The following is a 12,805-nucleotide window of genomic DNA, read 5'->3' as shown; positions in this document are numbered from 1 at the left end:
AGCGACCTTGTGACATCATCTGTATTATTCTCCATCCTATTCTTCATGCTTCCTACCACCTTGTTTGCCAGTTTTGACCTCAGCAGCCTATTCAACAGAAGTTTGTATCATTGTAGACAGCTTGATGAAAAGATCCCTTTCCTGAGTTGCCACAAATAATTTAGAACTCTGTATAGCATATGAATAGCTCAAATTTTAATACAACATGCATTACTTTGCACTTAACACCAAACTTCTATCTGCCATCACGTTGCCCATTCAACAGCTATAAATCCCTCTGAAGAACTTCAGTCTTCTTAGTACCTCACTGCTCACCTCCTTTCCAGATTATTAATAAATATACAGACAGACCTACCGTGGAACCTAGTGGCACTCAGCTGCAGAGTCTGGGATGATGCAGAGAATTCAGTGTTCTCAGCTGCTCCAGGATATCTGCAGCCATTGGGGATCACATTTAACCTTTTGCTATGATGAACATTAGTCATTTATTCCTACTCTGTTTTCTCTCTCCCAGACAGTTTGATTTATGACAATACTTTTCTTCCCCAGGAGCACTTAGTTTTAGCAGCTTCTTGTAAAAGACCTTGTCAAAAGTCCTTTGAAAATCTAAAATTAGATCAACTGGTTTTCCTTTATCCACTCCTTTTATCAGAATTCTTTGAACACATCAGTAGATTAGCAAGATGCAATTTCCTTTTCCACAAACCATGCTTGTTAGACCCTATCACACACCTTTCAGGTGTTTAATTCTATTTTTAATCATTATTTCAACCAGTTTACCAGATGCAAGTGTAAGGGTTACTGGTTGGCAATCCTCTGGATTACCACTAGGGCCTTTTTAAAATATAGATACAACATTTACTCTCCTCCAGTCTTCTGCATATTTTGCTGAAGTTAATCATGCCTTAAAATGTTAGTTGTCATTTTATACACATCTTGTCCTTGCCTATGCTAAATTATATTAAAATGTGTGTAAGGCATTTAATAGGATGCATTTTCCTAGTGTAGACAAGACATTGGAGAGTTGCTATCCATTTTCTTTTCCAGATTATGAACAAACAGGAACATGAAGGTGAAGACAACTGAGTTAGCTGCAGAAGGCAACATTTTAAATTTCTCATGTTGACCTAGCTGACATAGGAGATTTAATTTTTGTTTTGTTTTTTTAAATATTCGATTTACTATTTTAGTTAAAAACAATTTTAACAAAAACTTGAATGTTTAACTAAATTCAAAAATTCATATGCTTGTTTTGTTAAAATATTATAGGTTTGCTGTTGAATACATAACGTTGTTTTAATTAAATAAAACAATTTAAATGTCTGTCTAGTGATGTTCTCCTCCTAATACAGCATGGCAAGAAAATCCTTCAAATATTAATCATTAACCTGTTGAATTGGAGATATTTATGAAGTCATAGGGAGGTGAACTATCAGCTTCATTTACCTTTGGTAAATGAAATAAACAATCATTCATTTTCTGATATAGCTGTAAAACTAATCTGAAAGGTTTTCAAAATAAATCACTTAAAAAAATATATAGTGTGTACCTTCTAAAAATGAAACCTACATCTATCCCTGAATTGCGAAGACTATGTATTAAGGTCATAACAGCCAACAAGAATACACTTTTTTGTAGAAATCCATGATTAAATCAAGTCTTCCTGACTAGTGATTTAAATCAAATCCACCCTGAAAAGTAATATAGGACTTGTCTACACAAGAAAGTTGTATCAGCTAAAGATTAAATCTGTATAACTGGTCTTGTGGACATTTATTCTGAAATAAGAATGGCTATTTTTGGTTTAGCTTGAACTCCTTGCACAGCAACCAAAGCTAGACCACACCAGAAAGTATATCCACATGGGAAGCTTCACCAGTATCAATTCACTCCTTAGCTTATATTGGTATAGCTTTCCTGTGTTGACAAACCCTTAAGCGCATAAACTTTAAAGTTCAGCAGAATAAGCATTTGGGGATTTCCAAGAAAAAGGCATTGTGTTACAAGAGAAGAACAAACATTCGTTGGGCCTACATTACAGTTTCAGGTTAACACCTCAGTAAGTATTCTACCTGCCATATTCTATTTGATGTCCAGTAAATTCAAAAGATGTACTAACCTCAATTTAATATCCAACATTGTTATATCTTCAGTAAAACAAGCATTTTCACAGCATTTTACAGTCACCTAAGTCCTCACCCCAGGCTTATCTTAAAAATCTATGGATTACTTCAGTTTCATCACAGATGGTAAGTAACATTTCCAATTAATTCCTTGCATGAGAAAGGGATTTAAGAAGCCACCACCGTTTAACAACAAGATCTAATTTCAATTCATGTTAAAAGTCTACTTAAATATATTTCCAGTTTAAACTTTGCCATTGTTGATTCTTTAAGATCAATTTCTCAATGAATTGCAAGAAGGGAGGCACTCAAGTAGCTGATCTATGCAAAAGACTTGCTTAAATCGGTTATCCTCCAATTAATTTTATTAGGACTATGGAACTTCTCTGAATGAAGAAACATAACTGTATGAATTTCTTGCCATTACCCATGCCAAACAGCACCTCAAAATTCACAGGAAGAAACCGAAGTGAATATACTCATTAACTTCTTTACTTTCTGGGCCTTCAGATGCTTACAAACTTGACATTCAATATTAATATAATTTTGTTGAATATTTTAGTTATTAGTCTGAGGATAAGAGTTCGAATACCAACTCTGCCCACCTTACATAAACATTTACTCCATTTTAGAGTCCTATTAGAATTGGTTGAAAAATAAAACTAGACAAGGTTTTTAATAGTATTTGATAGTTTGTTTTGGTGTTTAGTTTTTGTCTGTATTTTTAAGAGAAAGGGCACAATGATTCTTCTTAAGAAGATTTATGTAAAGTGTTTCATTTTCAAAAGAGGCCTTTTTTAAACAAAAAACTTTGTTCAAAGACATAGGCAGCTCATTATTATGTATTTACATTATGCTAGCACCTAGCGATCAGCCAAATCACGGGCCTATTGTGCTAGATGTTGTACAGACATAGTAAACAGTCTCTGACACCAGAAGCTTACAGTCGAATAATAGACAATATAAAACAGGTCGGGGGGGGGGGGGGAAAGAGAGAAGAGAGAGAGACAGGAGGGAGGAAGAGACTGGGAAACAGACAGGATATGCACAGTTCTTAGGTAAGACAAGGACTGGAATTACAAATCTCTACCTGCTTAGTAATTTTCAGACTGTGGCTTCCAGTACCTACTAGGACACAGGTACGTTTTGAGGAATGACTTGGAGGAAAATATGGTGATTTTACAAGTTTAGACAGGAAGTTTTGCTACCCCTCATGCATGAAGATGGTATAATTCTTGTAGTATTAAGGCTAGCATCATAGGTTGAGTAAAGACGAGCAAAACTGAGAAGGACTTTCAGGGTAAGTTTGTACACCTCTACCTCGATATAACGCTGTCCTCGGGAGCCAAAAAAATCATCCCGCATTATAGGTGAAACCACGTTATATCGAACTTGCTTTGATCCACCGGAGTGCGCAGCCCCGCCCCCCAGAGCCCTGCTTTACTGCGTTATATCCGAATTCGTGTTATATCAGGTCACGTTATATCGGGGTAGAGGTGTATATGGTGTGACTGGAGATGGGGAAGCCAATTAAAAGACTGAAGGATGGAGTGAGGAGGGGAGAAGGACAATCAAGCCTTTCCTCTTTATCTTGATAGGTCCATCAATAGCTATTAGCCAGGATGGGTAGGAATGGTATCCCTAGCCTGTTTGCCAGAATCTGGGAATGGGCGACAGGGGATGGATCACTTTATGATTACGTGTTCTGTTCATTCCCTGTGGGGCACCTGGCATTGGCTACTGTCCGAAGACAGGATACTGGACTAGATGGACCTTTGGTCTGATCCAGTATGGCCACTTATGTTCTTATCTTTGCACCCACATTTTGAATGGGCTTGAGGGGAGCCAGGCCGCAAGCATCAAGGCCAGATACAAGACTAGTCAAGTGATAGACAAGGATTTTGATAGCATGTGACCAATGGGAGAAACTGACCAGTGCTACTGACCAGAAATAGAAGTGTTCAGAAGGATCACCAGGTAGCTGTACAGATATTGTATAAGTAACTTTGGAAGAGAAATACATCTTGTATCAGGTTCTCTACCCCCACCCAGAACTTGTGTAACTTTACTATAGCATATCACTAGAGTTCTCATGTGTTTTACTGCTTTTGCAAGTCAGAGGTAGACTACACAACAAGACAGCCTTAAAATAAAGCTATTCATGCCTAAAGTGAAAACCAATCCAGTGATGTAGCCATTCTTCTTTATAAAATAAAGTGAGTTTCAGGCTCTTCTTATGTACCACTTTCTCTCGTTTCTTACAGTGAACAGAGTACAGAAACACCACCTCACAGTTACAAGACAGCACAGCAATGTGTCGATTTTGGCATGAGGCCTACATGACGATTAAGCTACTACATTAATGGAAGTACTGTACTTGTCTGGCAGACTACAGGCCTAACATTACTCATTCCAGCCACACATCTTCAACTACAAAACAAAATCCACTAGACAGAGTCCTCCACAGATAATGAAAGAGAATGCCAACACATTCCCCTTACAACTGCTGCCCTTGAGAGCAAAGCATATAGGGTTAAGTTCAGTCCTCTTATTAACTGGCACAACTTCCATCAGTGGGAGTATGGACCAAACACATGATGCAAGTACTGTGTAAGCTGTCGTGTAAGTGGATGTAGAATACTAGGCCACCTGCCACCCCGCTAAAAAATTGGTGATTACTTGTGTACTAACAGACTATTTTCTGTACATTGAGAGTTTCAAGAAACAATGTTAGCTTACAAAACAAGTCAAAGTTATACTTGTCTGAAAACTTTTCCCTACTAATGTTACTGTAATATCTAAAAGTCACTATAATTGAAAGATTAAGGAAAATTATTTTTCTATTTTGTCATCTTGTGCTTTGACAGCCCTTCACAATAGTCAGCTTGCTCCTGTTTGTGCAGGTCTTTCATGATCCAATGGGGAGTTGGACATAGTGAGTAGGGACGTATTGGTAAAACAAAGAAAAGGTGGGTGGGGTGAATCTCTTTTTTGGCCCCACTGCTGTTGGTGGCAGAGACAAGACCTGTGTGTGGTCGAAAGCGTGTCTCTTTCGCCAACAGCAGCGGGGTCAATAAGAAATATTTCCCCCACCCAACTCATATCTAGGGCTATCGCGGCTACAGCTTAGAGAATTTTTCACTTGACCAGAGCTCAAAGAGCCGGGAAGCTAAAACAAAGCCAGCAGCTAGAGTTTGGGGGCAGCGCTAACGCCCGAGACTCCCGGGAGAAGGGGGCTGGGCGCACCCCCGGGCTCTACGGCTGAGGCGACGGGCTGCACCGGCGTGGGGCGGGGAGCTGCTTCCCCCGCCGGGGGCCCGATCCTCCCAACAGTGGGAGGCGGCCCCAGTAAGCTGTGCGAGCCGCTTCGGGCCGGGCCAGGCCGGCTGCGGCGCCGGGCCCCGCCCCACGCGGTGCTGGGGCAGCGCGGCTCCCGCGGGGCCAGGGGCCCTGCTCAGACCACGGCGGCCCGGCCGGGGACCGCTGCACCATAAGGTGCCCTGGGGCCTACCGGGACTGGGGGCTGCCCGGGGCGGGGCGCGCTGTCCGGCCCGGGCCCACTGGCGGGGGGAGGGGTGACCCGGGGGTGGGGCCGTGGGCCAGGCCCCGTTAGCGGCGGGAAGGAAAGTTTCCAACTCAGCGGGATGGAAGGGGCCCCGGGCCGTGAAGTTACCTGCGGGTCCCGGACGGGAAGAAGGCACCGGTGGATCCTGAACCCGGAGCCGCCTCAGCTGCTTTGTCTCTGCGCCGCGCCCGTCCCGACTGGAGAGGAGGAAATGGGCTCTTCCGGGCACCTCCCCCTACGGCCTAGCCGGCTCTTCCGGGCACCTCCCCCTACAACTCCGCCGGCTCTTCCCGGGGCCGCCCGCCCTGCGCAGGTGAGAGACTAGGAGCTCTGCCTGCGCGATGGCGGGCGGAGCGGCCGCTGCGGGAACAGCCGGGGGAGGGGGGGCAGTGAGAGTGAGTCAGAGTTTCAGGTGAGAGGAAGGTGCCTGGGCCGCTGGCAGCAGGGGAGGGCCCCGCCTGGGAGGCAGTGAGCGGGGTGCGATTGGGTCGGGGTGCGTGTGTCACTCTCAGGCGGGAAGATTGGGGGAGGGGTGGAGAGCTGGGGTGGGGTATCAGAGGGGGCAGTGGGCCAGATGGGGAGGTGAGTTGGGGGGGGGGCAGAGCACCAGGGGAGTGAGGTGAGGCCTGGCGTGTCAGGTGGGGAGATGGGGGGCAGTGAGCCAGGGACTGAGGTGAGACCTGAAGGGGGCAGAGGGCGGGGTGAGGGAGGCCTGTGGGGTGGAGTGGGGCAGAGGGCCCAGGCTGAGGGATGGGAGTACAGGGGATGTTGGGTGGGGTGAGACCTGGGTGGTCAGAGGGCCTTGCCCCACAGCACAGGGGTTTGGAGCTGCTAACAGGGTCTTCCCTAGGGGAATGGGATGCATCATGGTGCCTGGCTGCAGAGGGATAGGGCAAAGGAGGTAGAATGAGGCTGAAGAATGAGGCCTGCCCCATGAATCAGGGTTCAGGTCTGGATCTCAACTCCCAAGGCAATCAAGCTAGGCATTGGATCTGGTTCAGCCTTTCACAGACTGATACTCAATCATGAAGTTTGGATCTAATCTGGGTTCAGATTTCAACCTCTCATTCACTGAAGAAGTTTGAGTCTGGAGTTTGGCCCATTCTAATATGAGGCACCAGAGGAGAAATTCAAATCAGGATCCAGGTCCAGATTCCAACCCGCCTCCTAAAGTTTGGAGTGTTTGGTTCAGGCCCAAAACCCATCATCCCACTACTACCATGATGAGCATTGCTTAGAATTAGATAGATAAACCTATACATAACACTTGCACTCCTCAAACACCTCCTCTGACCCAGGATCACTGGAGATTAGTCAAACCCAACTGCATTCCACTATTGAATGAGTTGGTCATACTGTCTTTCACTCTGCATCTTCATATGGGCAAAGAAAACTCAAGGGCTTCATTTCACTTTCTCAGCAAAGGCATGTACAATAGTGTGATTTGTTTTGAATGGATTCACCTAAACCTCTGTTCCTGTTTTGGTTGCTGTGGTTTCACAGCACACTTCCTGAAGTTTCACATTTAAATAAAGCTAAACTCAGTCAAAATCAGTCTTACTGTAACTGCTTTCATATGAGCACTGGGCATTTCTCATTTCCGATCTAGGTTTGAGGTTTTTTGGTCCAGGCCCATCTCTACTTTTGAGTGAACCTGAACCCAATTTCCAGAAAACCTGGGTCAATTTAAAATTTCACATCAAATATATGAGAAACTTGCCCTTTTGCCTAGTGCTGATACAAAAGCATGTACAGTAAGACTGGTTTTGACTGAGTTTATCTTTATTTAAATGTAAAATCCAAGGGAGATGGGGTGCAAAACCACAGGAACCAAAACCAGAAAAGAGGTTTAGGTGAATTTTGCAGATGTATAATGGCTTTGGAATGGTTCAGACCAAGTGTTCAAAATCCACACTGGGACTTTTGGATTTGGGCATTTCTCCACTTACATGGTTTCTGAACCTTAGTGAATCATTTGACAAACATAGGCAGAGCTTTGACTTGTCTTGAAGCCTGATACCAGGCATGATTAATGTATTTCAAATTCCATAATAAAAGTTTGGTGTGTCTTTAGTTCTTACGGTTTAGAACAAAGTGGAAAGTAGTGAGTGGTGGTTTTTTATATACATATATACATTTTATATATGTATATATATATATATATATATATATATATATACACACACACACACATTTTTTTAAATCTTTTCACTGAAATTTAAAAAATAAATGTCACAAACTCTTCTATTTCTCTCAGGTTTTGTTAATTGCTTTTTTTCCTTTATAAAATCTAAATGTTATATGTTAATATTTTTGACAGTGTTGCTTTTACAAAAAGTTCCTGTTTTCATGCAAGTATCTTAAATACAGAAAATACTGGAAATCTGTGTCATAAAAGGGCTGTCAAGCTGTGATAATGCAAACAAGGAAGATTTCAGAAAATGATGCATACCATTTTAAATGTTTAATTGAATCACGTAGAGCAGGAGCCTTCATCAGAAGAAAACAGACTTTTTTAAGAACTGACTTAATCTAATTGAGGTAGGGTTGGCAGGTTTGCGTATGAGAAGAGTTGTCTTTAAATAGCTTTTTTTCCCAAAGTTTTTCACAAAGTACCAGTAGTGTGTGGGAAATTGACCCTTTCTATGCCATATTCAATGATTTTTGGATTGCTTTTTGTAGCACACCTTGAGATGACTTTTGATATGAACATTTCTATAGAAATTATGATTGCATTGTAATAGTGACTGAATTAAATTAATTTTTCATATCTCAATCATGTCAATGATGGAGTCATCTGAATCTACTTGCTGTTTCTATTGTCTGGCTGATGTCAATCAAAACAACAGAGACAGTTGTCAAAGAGAGTATAGCTGTGCTCTGTGTGATTTAGCAGGGGGACATAAAGCATTTCTCATCCAGATGCCCATGGGAGCCATGCTGTGGGGCCAGGAAACATCACAGCGGAGGCACCTATCCATGCTCTGCAAGGATGAAGGTAGGTTTCCCCTTAGATCATGGACCACTCCCCACACCCCGGATATTAATAAGTCCCTGGCCCTAGAAGAGATAATGCACTGGACAGAGTTTTCAGATTGTCTCCCCTCTCATGGGTTTAACCAAGAGAGGGGGAGCATTTAGTCCCAGGACAAAGAAAGGAGCATAGGCCATCATTCCAGAGTCCTCAATGAAAATAGACCCCATGCACCAAGGAACCAATCCTGTTGCTATTTAAGTCAATTTGAGTTTTTCCATTGAAGTCAATGGGAAGAAGATCAGGTCCTAATTCCATGACTGTAACCTTGCCTGAGAGACAAATTATTAAGATAGCATGAACTGTTCATTGTCAGTCTTCTTAACAAACAGGCTCTTTAACAGACAGATTTTTAAGGGCTTTGGGTATTCAGTTTGCACCAAACCATTAATATTTTCAGTGTCACTGGCAGCAGAGACTCCAATCACTTATTTTTGATCTGTAACATATTCTCAATAAAATTTAGTCTATACTTCAATGGCTTGCTCTCTTTCATTAATTCTTTTAATATTATGTCTTGGCCTCCTGCGGTGGCTTCTGCATTCAGCACTTATCTCACATGCTTTTTGAGACAAAATGCTGGATAGAAATCAGCACAACATTGCAGGCAACAATCCCTTTTAGCTAACTAAGGATAGAAGATTAAGTGGCAGTTCTGTTGGTTCATGTATCACAAGTTTAAAGATACAGCAATCAAAGCAAAAGATATAAAAATAGTCACCTCAGGGACTAGATTGGAGTTTGTCTCCTGATTAATAGCTCTCCCTGGATTACGATAACAGGGAACTCTATCAATCTGAATAAAACAGAGGGTGTTGCTCAAACAAAAGACCCATAACAGCAGCAGAAACTCCCAGAAGAGAAATCATCATTAAGAGAGAAACAACACTAGCAACTTGAAACCAGTCAAGGTTTTTTTTAAAAAAAAAAAAAGTATTTAAAAGTTGTCTGAGATGGTATATTTGCTCCTGAGTTCCCACGGCTAAGACTTGTGGTTTTGTAATCTCATTTTCCTTTTTCCCCTCTCTTCTTTTTGCTATATGAAAAACACCCAGACACAAGGGAAACTGATTATTACATAATGGAAGTGAAGTTAATAACATAAGAATGGCCATACTGGGTCAGACCAAGGGTCCATCCAGCCCAGCATCCTGTCTGCCGACAGTGGCCAATGCCAGGTGCCCCAGAGGGAGTGAACCTAACAGGCAACTATCAAGTGACCTCTCTCGTGCCATCCATCTCCACCCTCTGACAAACAGAGGCTAGGGACACCATTCCTTACCCTCCTGGCTAATAGTCATTAATGGACTTAACCTCCATGAATTTATCTAGTTCTCTTTTAAACCCTGTTATAGTCCTAGCCGTCACAACATCCTCAGGCAAGGAGTTCCACAGGTTGACTGTGTGAAGAAAAATTTTCTTTTATTTGTTTTAAACCTGCTGCCCATTAATTTCATTTGGTAGCCCCTAGTTCTTATATTATGGGAACAAGTAAATAACTTTTCCTTATTCACTTTCTCCACGCCACTCATGATTTTATATACCGCTATCATATCCCCCCTTAGTCTCCTCTTTTCCAAGTTGAAAAGTCCTAGCCTCTTTAAGCTCTCCTCATATGGGACCCATTCCAAACACCTAATCATTTTAGTTGCCCTTCTCTGAACCTTTTCTAATGCCAGTATAACTTTTTTGAGATGAGGAGACCACATCTGTACGTAGTATCCAAGATGTGGGCGTATCATGGATTTATATAAGGACAATAAGATATTCTCCGTCTTATTCTCTATCCCTTTTTTAATGATTCCTAACATCCTGTTTGCTTTTTTGACTGCTGCTGCACACTGCGTGGACATCTTCAGAGAACTATCCACGATGACTCCAAGATCTCTTTCCTGATTACTTGTAGCTAAATTAGCCCCCATCATATTGGATGTATAGTTGGGGTTATTTTTTCCAATGTGCATTACTTTACATTTATCCACATTAAATTTTATTTGCCATTTTGTTGCACAATCATTTAGTTTTGTGAGATCTTTTTGAAGTTCTTCATAGTCTACTTTGGTCTTAACTATCTTGAGCAGTTTAGTATCGTCTGCAAACTTTGCCACTTCATTGTTTACCTCTTTCTCCAGATCATTTATGAATAAATTGAATAGGATTGGTCCTAGGACTGACCCTTGGGGAACATCACTAGTTCCCTCTCCATTCTGAAAATTTACCATTTATTCCCACCCTTTGTTCCCTGTCTTTTAACTAGTTCTCAATCCATGAAAGGATCTTCCCTCTTATCCAATGACAACTTAATTTACGTAAAAACCTTTGGTGAGGAACCTTGTCAAAGGCTTTCTGGAAATCTAAGTACACTGTGTCTACTGGATCCCCCTTGTCCACATGTTTGTTGACCCCGTCAACAGGGCCGGTGCTACCATTTAGGCCAACTAGGCGATTGCCTAGGGCGCCAAGATTTTTTTTTTTTTTTTACAGCGGCTGCTGCGCTGGGAGGGAGAGGGAGTCTGAGCCACCGGCAGGCAGCCCAGGCATTCCCCTGGGTCAGCGCACCGCCAGCAGCCCAGGGGTTCCCCGAGTCAGCACGCCACTGGCAGCCCAGGGGAACCCCTGGGTCAGAGCTGCCGCACGGATCCCCGGGCCGGGGGGTGGGGAGCTGCCATGGGGGGGGGCGCCTCAAGGCAGGGGGGGAACTGTCGCGGGGGGGGTGCCTCAGGGCGGAGGGAGCTGCTGCAGGGCTGCGGGGGAGGAAGGGGGCAAGGTGAAAGTTTCTCCTAGGGCATGAAACTTCCTTGCACCGGCCCTGCTTGTCAAAGAACTCTAATAGATTAATAAGACATGATTTCCCTTTACAGAAACCATGTTGACTTTTGCCCAACAATTTATGTTCTTCTAAGTGTCTGACAATTTTATTCTTTACTATTGTTTCAATTAATTTGCCCGTTACTGGTGTTAGACTTACCAGTCTGTAATTGCTGGGATCACCTCTAGAGCCCTTTTTAAATATTGGCATTACATTAGCTATCTTCCAGTCATTGGGTACAGAAGCTGATTTAAAGGACAGGTTACAAACCCTAGTTAATAGTTCCACAGTTTCACATTTGAGTTCTTTCAGAACTCTTGGGTGAATGCCATCTGGTCCCGGTGACTTGTTACTGTTAAGTTTATCAATTCCAAATTCTCCTCTAATGACACTTCAATCTGTAACAATTCCTCAGATTTGTCACCTACAAAGGACGGCCCATACAAAGAGTGAGGTCGAAAGCATAAACAAATACAAATACTTTCATTCTCCAGCCTCTTTCAGGTACAGTAATTGTAGGTGTTTTAACAATAAGTAAAACATTTCTAGACCAAAGTTTATTTTTAACTTATATTACAGTAGAATCCCAAATGTGTTGGGCATTTGACTGTCATCTTTACCCTGAAGAATTTACAGTAAAAAAAAAAAAAGAGAGAGATCATATAGGAAACAGGTACAACATACAGTTAAAGAAGTTGGGTGCATGGTAAGCGCCCATTAGTTGAACATTTGATCTTTTATTTATAGTATAAATGTTTTCATTTTGTTGTTTGGTGAAGGAGCTCAGTGTTGAAGTACGGGAGAGGAAAGGTTAGGTTCAAAGAGGGGGATGGGAAAAGGAAGAAGGAATTAGATGGAAGGAGGTAGACAGGAGAGATGGGAAGAAAGAGAGGGAGAGGACCGTAGCAGGTAACATGGAGAGTGGGGCTGGGCAGTTGCTGAGTTGTAGCAGTGGGGGAGAGGTGGGATAGAGATCAGTTAATGGCAAGAGCATCCTCAGGGTTTCTCTAGTACCCTGGGCTGCAACAGCAGCAGTGGGACAATAAATTCAGCCAAGGAGTTGCATCACATAGAGGGATCCTTGCCACCCCTGTCCCTTTTCTGCCCAAGTTCCCTTTTCCCTACTATACCAGCAGCAGGGGTGGTGAATAGGGTAAGAATCTCTGGGTTGGTTGTGTACTGCTAGGAGAGGGATTACACTACAATGGGGTGATCCTCCAAAGGCAGCTTAGATGGCTTCTAGGCCTGCTGATGCCCTCACTGTGGTATAGAGT

General features: G+C 42.8%; 1 protein-coding gene across 1 annotated transcript in view; it reads right to left on the bottom strand.

The window, feature by feature from the left end:
• Positions 1-5,897, bottom strand: part of CTNNA1 (catenin alpha 1) — a 222,978-nt gene extending 217,081 nt beyond the window's left edge. The window contains exon 1 of the mRNA XM_054038540.1: positions 5,797-5,897. The gene's annotated coding sequence lies outside the window, so the exon portion shown is untranslated. The remainder of the gene's footprint in view (positions 1-5,796) is intronic.
• Between the last annotated feature and the right edge of the window lie 6,908 nt (positions 5,898-12,805).

This window comes from Malaclemys terrapin, chromosome 8, assembly GCF_027887155.1.
Source record: "Malaclemys terrapin pileata isolate rMalTer1 chromosome 8, rMalTer1.hap1, whole genome shotgun sequence".
In the NCBI taxonomy this organism is placed as follows: Eukaryota; Metazoa; Chordata; order Testudines; family Emydidae; genus Malaclemys; species Malaclemys terrapin.
The sequence above is the reverse complement of the archived record's forward strand: the minus strand, read 5'-3'. Positions and strand labels throughout refer to the sequence as shown.